The sequence below is a fragment of the Pan troglodytes genome, chromosome 2, assembly GCF_028858775.2.
Source record: "Pan troglodytes isolate AG18354 chromosome 2, NHGRI_mPanTro3-v2.0_pri, whole genome shotgun sequence".
Classification (NCBI taxonomy): Eukaryota; Metazoa; Chordata; class Mammalia; order Primates; family Hominidae; genus Pan; species Pan troglodytes.
In genome coordinates this window covers 140,933,836-140,942,663 of record NC_086015.1, presented here as the reverse complement: position 1 = coordinate 140,942,663, position 8,828 = coordinate 140,933,836, and the positions used below count along the sequence as shown (strand labels likewise).

The following is an 8,828-nucleotide window of genomic DNA, read 5'->3' as shown; positions in this document are numbered from 1 at the left end:
AACTATCAGGGAAATGCAAATCAATACCACAATGTGATACCACCTTGCTCCTGAGTGTCCATAATTTAAAAAAAAAGATGTTGATATGGATGTAGTGAAAATGGAACACTTTTACACTGTTGGTGGGAATGTAAACTAGTACAATCACTATGGAAAACAGTGTGGAGATTCCTTAAAGAACTCAAAGTAGATCTACCATTTGATCCAGCAATCCCACTACTGGGTATCTACGCAGAGGAAAAGAAGTCATTATATGAAAAAAAAAACTTGCACATTTATGTTTATAGCAGCACAATTAGCAATTGCAAAAATATGAAACCAGCCCAAATGCTTGTCAATCAATTAATGGAAAGAAAAAACCATGGAATACTATTCAGCAATAAAAAGGAACAAAATAATGGTATTTGCAGCAACCTGGATGGAATTAGAGGCCATTATTTTAAGTGAAGTATCTCAGGAATGGAAAACCAAACATTGCATGTTCTCTCTTATGAGTGGGAGCTAAGCTATGAGGATGCAAAAGCATAAGAATGATACAATGGACTTTGGGGACTTGGGGGGAAGGATGGGAGGTGGGTAAGAGATAAAAGGCTTCCTATTGAGTACAGTGTACACTGCCTGGGTGATGGGTGGACCAAAATCTCAGAAATCATCACTAAAGAACTTATCCACGTAAGCAAACACCACCTGTTCTCCAAAAACCTACTGAAATAAAAATAATATAAAACAAAAGAAGCTATGACTGGGGCTGAAAGAGGTCAAAGTGAAGATGGTAAGAAAAGGGCCACCCCTACACCACAAAACTGCCTGAGCTTAAAAAGGATTTCAATAAAATTCTCCAAACCAAGTTAAAAATAAAGGACACCATTCTTCTCATTTTCACCTTAGTCCTGTATTGAATGTGAATGTGATATCTAGCACTGCAGCAAGCATCTTATGACTATGAGGCAACAGCCAGGAAGGAAAGACCAAAAGGACCCCAGAAATGCAGCTCCTGATATTGTTAGTATATTATTTCATCTCCAACAATTCACCTACCTTCTTGTTATGTGAGGAAAATAAATTCCTATTTGTTTAGGTCACTATTGATTGGGCTTACTGCTACTTCACCCAATGCATTCTGAAGGTAATTTTACTTTTCCACTTTTATTTTTAAAGTATGAGGTATTAAGAGTAAATGGGAGGTTAAGTTAAAAATTTCCAGTACTCCAATAAATATTAAGCCCCTTCTTATCCTCCATTCCAGATTGCAAGCTCAAGACACCATGCTACCCTCATTATATTTGCATCTTCATTGCTTAAACAATTCAGTCCAGTTCACTGGATATTTTTTGAATGCCAATTTATAGGCTAGGTTTTCTGCTAATTGTTAACTAGCAGGATATCAATAAATATATGTTGAATGTGTAGGTGTATAAAAGCTGAAGATAGGTGAGTAAAAATTAATAATGATGGCTGCCTTAAAAAATCAAATTAACAATGTACCTTTTCTATTTTTTTACAGTGTTAATACAGCTTTTGCAGGGTTCAGAATATGCTTCTTATCATCTTTCACCATCTTTCTTGCTTTTTAAACTGTGAACATTTAATATATAATTTTTAATTCATTCCAAAGAAAGCTATAAGTGGAAGGAAAACATGACCCAGTTTTTGTCAATTCAAACTTATTTCGATAGTTGTGAAACCCTTGAATTCTCAAACAAATAACCAAAAGATAGCATATACATAGGGGAAGATTTGTTGTTGTTGTTGAAATAATTCCTATAGAGAAACACAAAATATTATGAGTGTTAGTCTTTGAAGAGGAAGTGTCAGGGAATAGGCAAAGGAAAGGAAAGATGCTGAACACCTAAAAAAACCCTGAAGAATTTTATACACAAGGAAATATCAAAGGAGAGCTAGAGAGCCATACCAATAAAATAGAAATTGATAGATGAATAGATGAGGCTATTAAAAAGGATTTGTAGAGGCTCCAGGGAATGCAATAATTTGGTCAAGTAGAGAAGTTATACAATATATTTCACATTAAAATCATCTGGAAATAAAAAAAAAACAGAACTAGCATCAAATTTTGTATAGTAAAAGGACCATGTGTTTAAAGCAAGGGTCTGTCTGGGGAAGAGGAAACCTGTCAACATTTGATCTCTGATTGGCAAGTAGCAAAAGATTCAGAAAGCTAGCTACCCAATAATATAAGAAAAAATCAATTAATCAAAAGGGAAACAGGAAGAGCAGAAGTTTATGATCCCACTGACAGATGAACTGCCTTGAGAGCAGAAAAACCAAAACATATGCCAAATGAATATTTAGGTGAGAAATGACCACGGGCATCTGGTGTATGGGCAGACTCCTGAGCCTATGGTGGACCAAGGTGTGAACCTTAGTCCTACTCCTTAGTAGCTGTGTTGAGGCAGGTAACTTACTCTCTCATCATGATCTATAAATTGGGAATGAAACTGGGTTGTTGTGAAGGCAGAATGGGTATAAAAAGGTTATTAAAATTATAAAGGAAAGTAGACTACGAATAATAGAAGACACAGAGGAGAAAATAAAATTGAGAATTAATTTTGTTCATAAGATACTGAAAATGCTGTGTTTATTGGAGATAATTTTCTTGGTGACAGGAAAAGCTGTATATGCCAAAAACAATTAAAGAAACTTCACTGAGTACTTACCATGTACCAGGAATTACACTGAATGACCCCAGTATAATAAACAAAATAGATCCTGGTATAGAAAAGAGTCCCTTGGATCTTCATGTTTGTCATGGAAATAACTATGTGGATGAAAGTAAAGGATAGTTTAATAAAGTGACATGGTTTGGCTGTGTCCCCACCCAAATCTGAATTTGAATTGTATCTCCCAGAATTCCCACATGTTGTGGGAGGGACCCAGGGGAAAGTAATTGAATCATGGGAACTGGTATTTCCCATACTATTCTCATGACAGTGGATTAGTCTCACAAGATCTGATGGGTTTATCAGGGGTTTCTGCTTTTGCTTCTTCCTCATTTTTCTCTTGCTGCTGCCATGTAAGAAGTGCGTTTTGCCTCGCACCATGATTCTGATGCCTCATCAGCCATGTGAAATTGTAAGTCCAATTAAACTTCTTTTTCTTCCCAGTCTCAGATATGTCTTTATCAGCATCATGAAAACAGACTAATACAGTAAATTTGTACTGGGAATGGGGCATTGCTGAAAAGACACCTGAAAATGTGGAAGTGACTTTGGAACTGGGCAACAGGCAGAGACTAGAACAGTTTGGAGGGCTCAGAAGAAGATAGGAAAATGTGGGAAAGTTTGGAACTTCCTAGAGACTGGTTGAATGGCTTTGCCCAAAACTCTGATAGCGATACAGACATTAAGTCCAGGCTGAGGTGGTCTCAGATGGAGATGAGGAACTTGTTGGGAACCCCAGTAAAGGCAACTCTTGTAATGTTTTAGCAAAGAGACTGGTGGCTTTTTGTCTCTGCCCTAGAGATTTGCGGAACTTTGAACTGGAGAGAGATGATTTAGGGTATCTGGCAGAAGAAATTTCTAAGTGGGAAAGCATTCAAGATGTGACTTGGGTACTGTTAAATACATTCAGTTTTATAAGGGAAGCAGAGCATAAACGTTTGGAAAATTTGCAGCCTGACTATGCGATAGAAAAGAAAAATCCATTTTCTGGGGAGAAATTCAAGCCGGCTGCAAAAATTTGCATAAGTAGCAAGGAGCCTACTGTCAATCCTCAGGACCACGGGAAAACGTCTCCAGGCCATGTTAGAGACCCTCACGGCAGTCCCTCCCATCACAGGCCCAGGCCTAGGAGGAAAAAGTGGTTTCATGAGCCAGGCCCGGGGTCCCTGTGCTGTGTGCAGCCTAGGAACTTGGGGCTTTGCAGCTCAGCTGCTCCAGTCATGGCTGAAAGGTGCCAACGCAGAGCTCAGGCTGTGGCTTCAGAGGATGAAGCCTCAAGTCTTGGCAGCTTCCATGTGATGTTGAGCCTATGAGTGCACAGAAGTCAAGAACGGGGGTTTGGCAACCTCCTGCTAGATTTCAGAAGATGTATGGAAATGGCTGGATTCCCAGGCAGAAGTTTGCTGCAGGAGCGACATGCTCCTGGAGAACCTCTGCTAGGGCAGTGCAGAAGGGAAATGTGGGGTTGGAGCCCCTACACAGAGTTCCTACTAGGGCACTGCCTAGTGGAGCTGTGAGAAGAGGGCCACTGTCCTCAAGACCCCAGAATGGTAGATCAACTGACAGCTTGCAGCATTCACCTGGAAAAACTGCAGACACTCAAAGCCAGCCCGTAAAAGCAGGTGGGAGGGAGGCTTTACCCTGCAAAGCCACAGGGGCAGAGCTGCACAAGACCATGTGCGATTTCTCCCATTTGGAATGGCTGTACTTATCCAATACCTGTACCTCCATTTTATCTGAGAAATAACTAGCTTGCTTTTGATTTTACAGGCTCATAGGTAGAAGGGACTATTGAGAAGGCATGATTGGTTTTGAAATGTGAGGACATGAGATTTGGAGGGGCCAGGGGTGGAATGATATGGTTTGGCTGTGTTCCCACCTAAATCTCAACTTGAATCGTATCTCCTAGAATTCTCATGTGTTGTAGGAGGGACCCGGGGGAGATCATTGAATCATGGGGGCCAGTCTTTCCCTTGCTATTCTCATGACAGTGAATAAGTCTCAGTAGATCTGCTGGGTTTATCAGGGGTTTCCACTTTTGCTTCTACCTCATTTTTCTATTACCGCTACCATGTAAGTACCTTTTGCCTCCTGCCATGATTCTGAGGCCTCCCCAGCCACGTGGAACTGTAAGCCCAATTAAACATTTTTTTCTTCCCAGTCTGGGGTGTGTCTTTATCAGCAGCATGAAAACAGACTAATACATAAAGTTTGTGTGAAGTCCTATCAAATGTCATATATAGAGTACATGGTATAGGGATAGGTAACTTTAAGTAATTTGAACTGAGGACTGGGAGAAAATTAGATGTATTAGGCAGCTATTGCTGCAATCATGCTGCACAACAAACCATTCCCAAAAGTCAGTGGCTTACAACAATTAGCCTATAATTTTCTCACTTACAGGTCTGTAATTGGGGTCAATGCTGGGCTCAACTGGGATTGGCTGGGATTAGCCTCAGGAGCTGTAGATTGGGTTCAGGTCTTTTCTCCTTTCTCATTTAGGAACCAGCAGCTACTTGGGGAATAGTCTTCTCTTGGCAGATGGCAGAAGTTCAAGAGGGATGAGTGGAAACTTACCATGCCACTTAAGACCTCATCTTGGCACTGTCCTATCATAATTTCTGCTGCTAATCCATTGGTCAAAACAATTCATATGGCCAAGACCAACCTTAATAGGGTAGGGGGTATGCTCTACCCACAGCAGGAGGCATTGCAAGATCACATGCAAAGGGTGTGAAATATAGGAGAATGCAGAAGTGGGAGCAATAATTCAACCTATTATATGTCCACATAAAGATATATATGCAACATTATCCATGATAGCCACAAACTGGAAACAACTCAAATGTCCATCATTTAGAGAACAGATAAACAAAATATGGTATATCAGTAGAATAGAAGCATATTCAGAATAGTAAGAAATGGAGCTGTGAATCATTCCCCAATGTGGATAAACTTCAGAGACATTATGCTAAGCAAAGAAGGCGGGAACAAAAGACCACATATTATATGATTCAATTTATATGATATGTCCAGAAAAGAAAAATCTATAGAAATAGAAAATAGATGGGTGGTTGCCTGGATCTGGGGTTGGGGACAAGGGTGATGCAAATAGACAGAGGGATCTTTTATTGGGGTGATGGAAATGTTCTAAAATTGGATTGTAGTAGTGGTTGCACAACTCTAATTTACTAAAAGTCATTGGAATGCACACTTAAAAGGAGTGAATATTATGACATATAAATTATACTGCAATAAAACTAAGAAGAAAAAAATTAAATCATTCTTGGGTGACAAAAAGTCTTTTATTTCAAGAGTTTTTTGAGATCAGGTGAGATAATGTTAATAAAGGGGCTGATGTAGGGATTGGCACATAGAAGGTATATAATAAATGTTAGCCATTGTCATTTCAGAGAGATGGTTTTATTTTTGTGCATTTTTGGTTGGAATATCTCATATACATTTCTTCACTGGAGCTTTTTCTTCAGTTTCCTCATCATCAAAATCATCATAATCATCATCATCATCATCATTATCTGCATCATAATATCATCATCTTCATCAGCAGCAAGTTTTACTTTTTTCTGTGTAAACTTGCTACCCCCTTCAGGGGTACCTAAGAGTTTCACGTCCTCCTCCTCTTCATCTTCTGACTCTGCTTCTTTCTCCCCAGCAACTAAGTGCTGCCCACTAATATCATGTTCCTGAACCACACTTCAACTATAAGAGTATGGGTGGTGGTATTTCAAAGCTCTCAGGGGAAACTGTGGCTGTACGGACATTTTCAAAGTTGCTAGTGTTAACTTAAATGGACTGCCTTCATAATTCATTGCCTCTGCTTCAACAATGTGCAATTCATTCTTTGTACCAGTCCCTAAACTGACTTTAAAAAATATATATGTATATATATATTTTATTATACTTTAAGTCCTAGGGTACATGTGTACAACGTGCAGGTTTGTTACATACGTATACATGTGCCATGTTGGTGTGCTGCACCCATTAACTTGTCATTTACATTAGGTATAAAGGACAAAAAACAAAACTGACTGTTCTTAAAGACAATTGGTGCTAATTTTCATCATTATCAACCTTAATGTGATCATCTTTGCCGGCCTTCAGTTCACAACTGAAAAGATAGTTCTGGGGACCCAGGGGGCTCATGTCTATGTCCATTTAATCTTCCATGGGATGGTGACACACACTTAGGTGGGAAAGAAGGCAGATGGAGACAAATGACTACTGCTTCAGAGAACAGCTGTGCAGGACAGAATCATACCAGGGCTAGTTTACACATATTTAGCCATGTCTAACAAAGCAGGTTTACAGAATTAACCACCACTAAAAACCTAACTCTTAGTTTTGCTTCAATGTTCAAGAATTAATATGATTAATAAGCCTTTGTATTCTAAATGACTTACGTGAGTGGCCTGGGAATTGAGTTTCCCATTTGCCTTGTCCCTCTGCTGTAAAGTTAGGCTGCACAGTCACCTGTTTTTGACTAGCTACAAGTAGTTGACTCTAGGCTTGCAGATAAGTCATCAGCTTTTCAGCTTGTCTACAGTTTTGGCCTGGTCAGTGTTCCACCAGGATACAGTTGGGAGCAGAACCTTCTGTGCAGTGACTTAACACGGCAAAACACTTATGTTCAAACACAGAACCTCTTAAGTTGCCTTCTATCAGCTCCTTGCATCTCAGTGCTCCTATGTCTCAGGACCATGTGTTATGTGGCTAGGGTAATGAGTAAGCCTGGAAATGTGGAATTTAGAGGCTAGCAGTGGGAACCCAAACTCAGCTTCATTTTACCCAGTCTGTAGAGAAGAGACTCCTAGGATAAAGAGCAGTTGAAAAACTCTAAACAATGGTTAAGCAATTAATTATTGCTCAGGAGGCCTTTGGCAAACCTTTGAAACCTATAGGCTAAGTGAGTAGTTTATTTAAAACTTTGGTCCTACAAAAATATATTTTTCTATAATATTTCCCCCTTAATTCCCTGCTGTGTGTGTGCATGTATGTTTGAGTCTCTAGCAAAAATATGAGAATTATAACCTTTTTGTGATTAGAAATGTGCACTCAAGAAGACATCTTTGACTCCTTGAGTTCTACCCTATTGTGGAACACTTAAGATATATTGAAGGTGTTGGAGCAATGGAAAACCCATTTCTGTTTTGGAGATCAGGAAAGGTTTCCTGAGGAGGTAGCAGTGAAGATGTGCCTTGAAAAAAGGGGCAGATGGGTTTAGGGAGCCTAAAGGACAAAGGCAGAAGCTAGGGATGCAGGGGGCAGCAGTGGGCGATGGTTCTGGAAAGCCAGTTGCAGACATTTTGGAGAAGTACTGAGGAGACCAGAATGGAGTGTGCATAATCCAAAAGCAGAGGGGCTTCTGGTTATGCTGTGTCCCCAAAATTCACTAAAATAACAGTTAAGGGGTAAAATGGGGCATAAAGACAAAGACAATACAGATAGCTGTTAGCCAAATATTGGAAGCTGGAATGCAGATACACAAGTGGTAACTGATTCAGTGGTGCAGAGAAAGCTGAAAAGTGAAGGCCGACAAAAGGTGATTGTGGAAGGAGGTAAATAGAGAAATGACCCTTTTCCTTCTACAGAACCTTGAACACCTTCAGGAATTAAGGATACCTAATGGTGAAGGTGGGTGCAACTGGAGTTAAAAATAGCTTTCATTCATTAAGGAGCCCAAATCCTTTCTTGGCTCCACATGGTAGAAAATGAAAACTTTCAATGTTCTGGATATCATATACTTCAAGTATATGGTAGAGATAAGGAGAAGAAGTGTATTGGTCACTAAGGCCCCAGGCCTCTGACACCAACTTCAAGAACACTGGAAGCCAGGATTTTCTGCCCCCAACCAAAGATTCAAGGGGAACAACCTGCCTAAGAGAAAGGACCCACAGAAATGGACAACTGGGAGTTCTGCTCTTGGACAAGCATGGCCCATGCACACAGGGCTTTTTATCAGCTTTTTAGTGCCTTACTCTTGAATATGAGAAGACAGCCAAAGATCAATAGACATTTGATAAAAATCCATCAAATGCAGTATAAAGACCAAAATAAAGAAATAGAAAAAAAGGAAGCGTGGCACACAGAAACAATGCAGAGTGAGCCAAAAGAAACTGAACAATAACAATA

The 8,828-nt window shown here is 39.7% G+C and overlaps 1 pseudogene; it reads right to left on the bottom strand.

The window, feature by feature from the left end:
• Positions 1–6,131: 6,131 nt before the first annotated feature.
• Positions 6,132–6,866, bottom strand: LOC134809495 (nucleophosmin-like; annotated as a pseudogene).
• Positions 6,867–8,828: the final 1,962 nt, after the last annotated feature.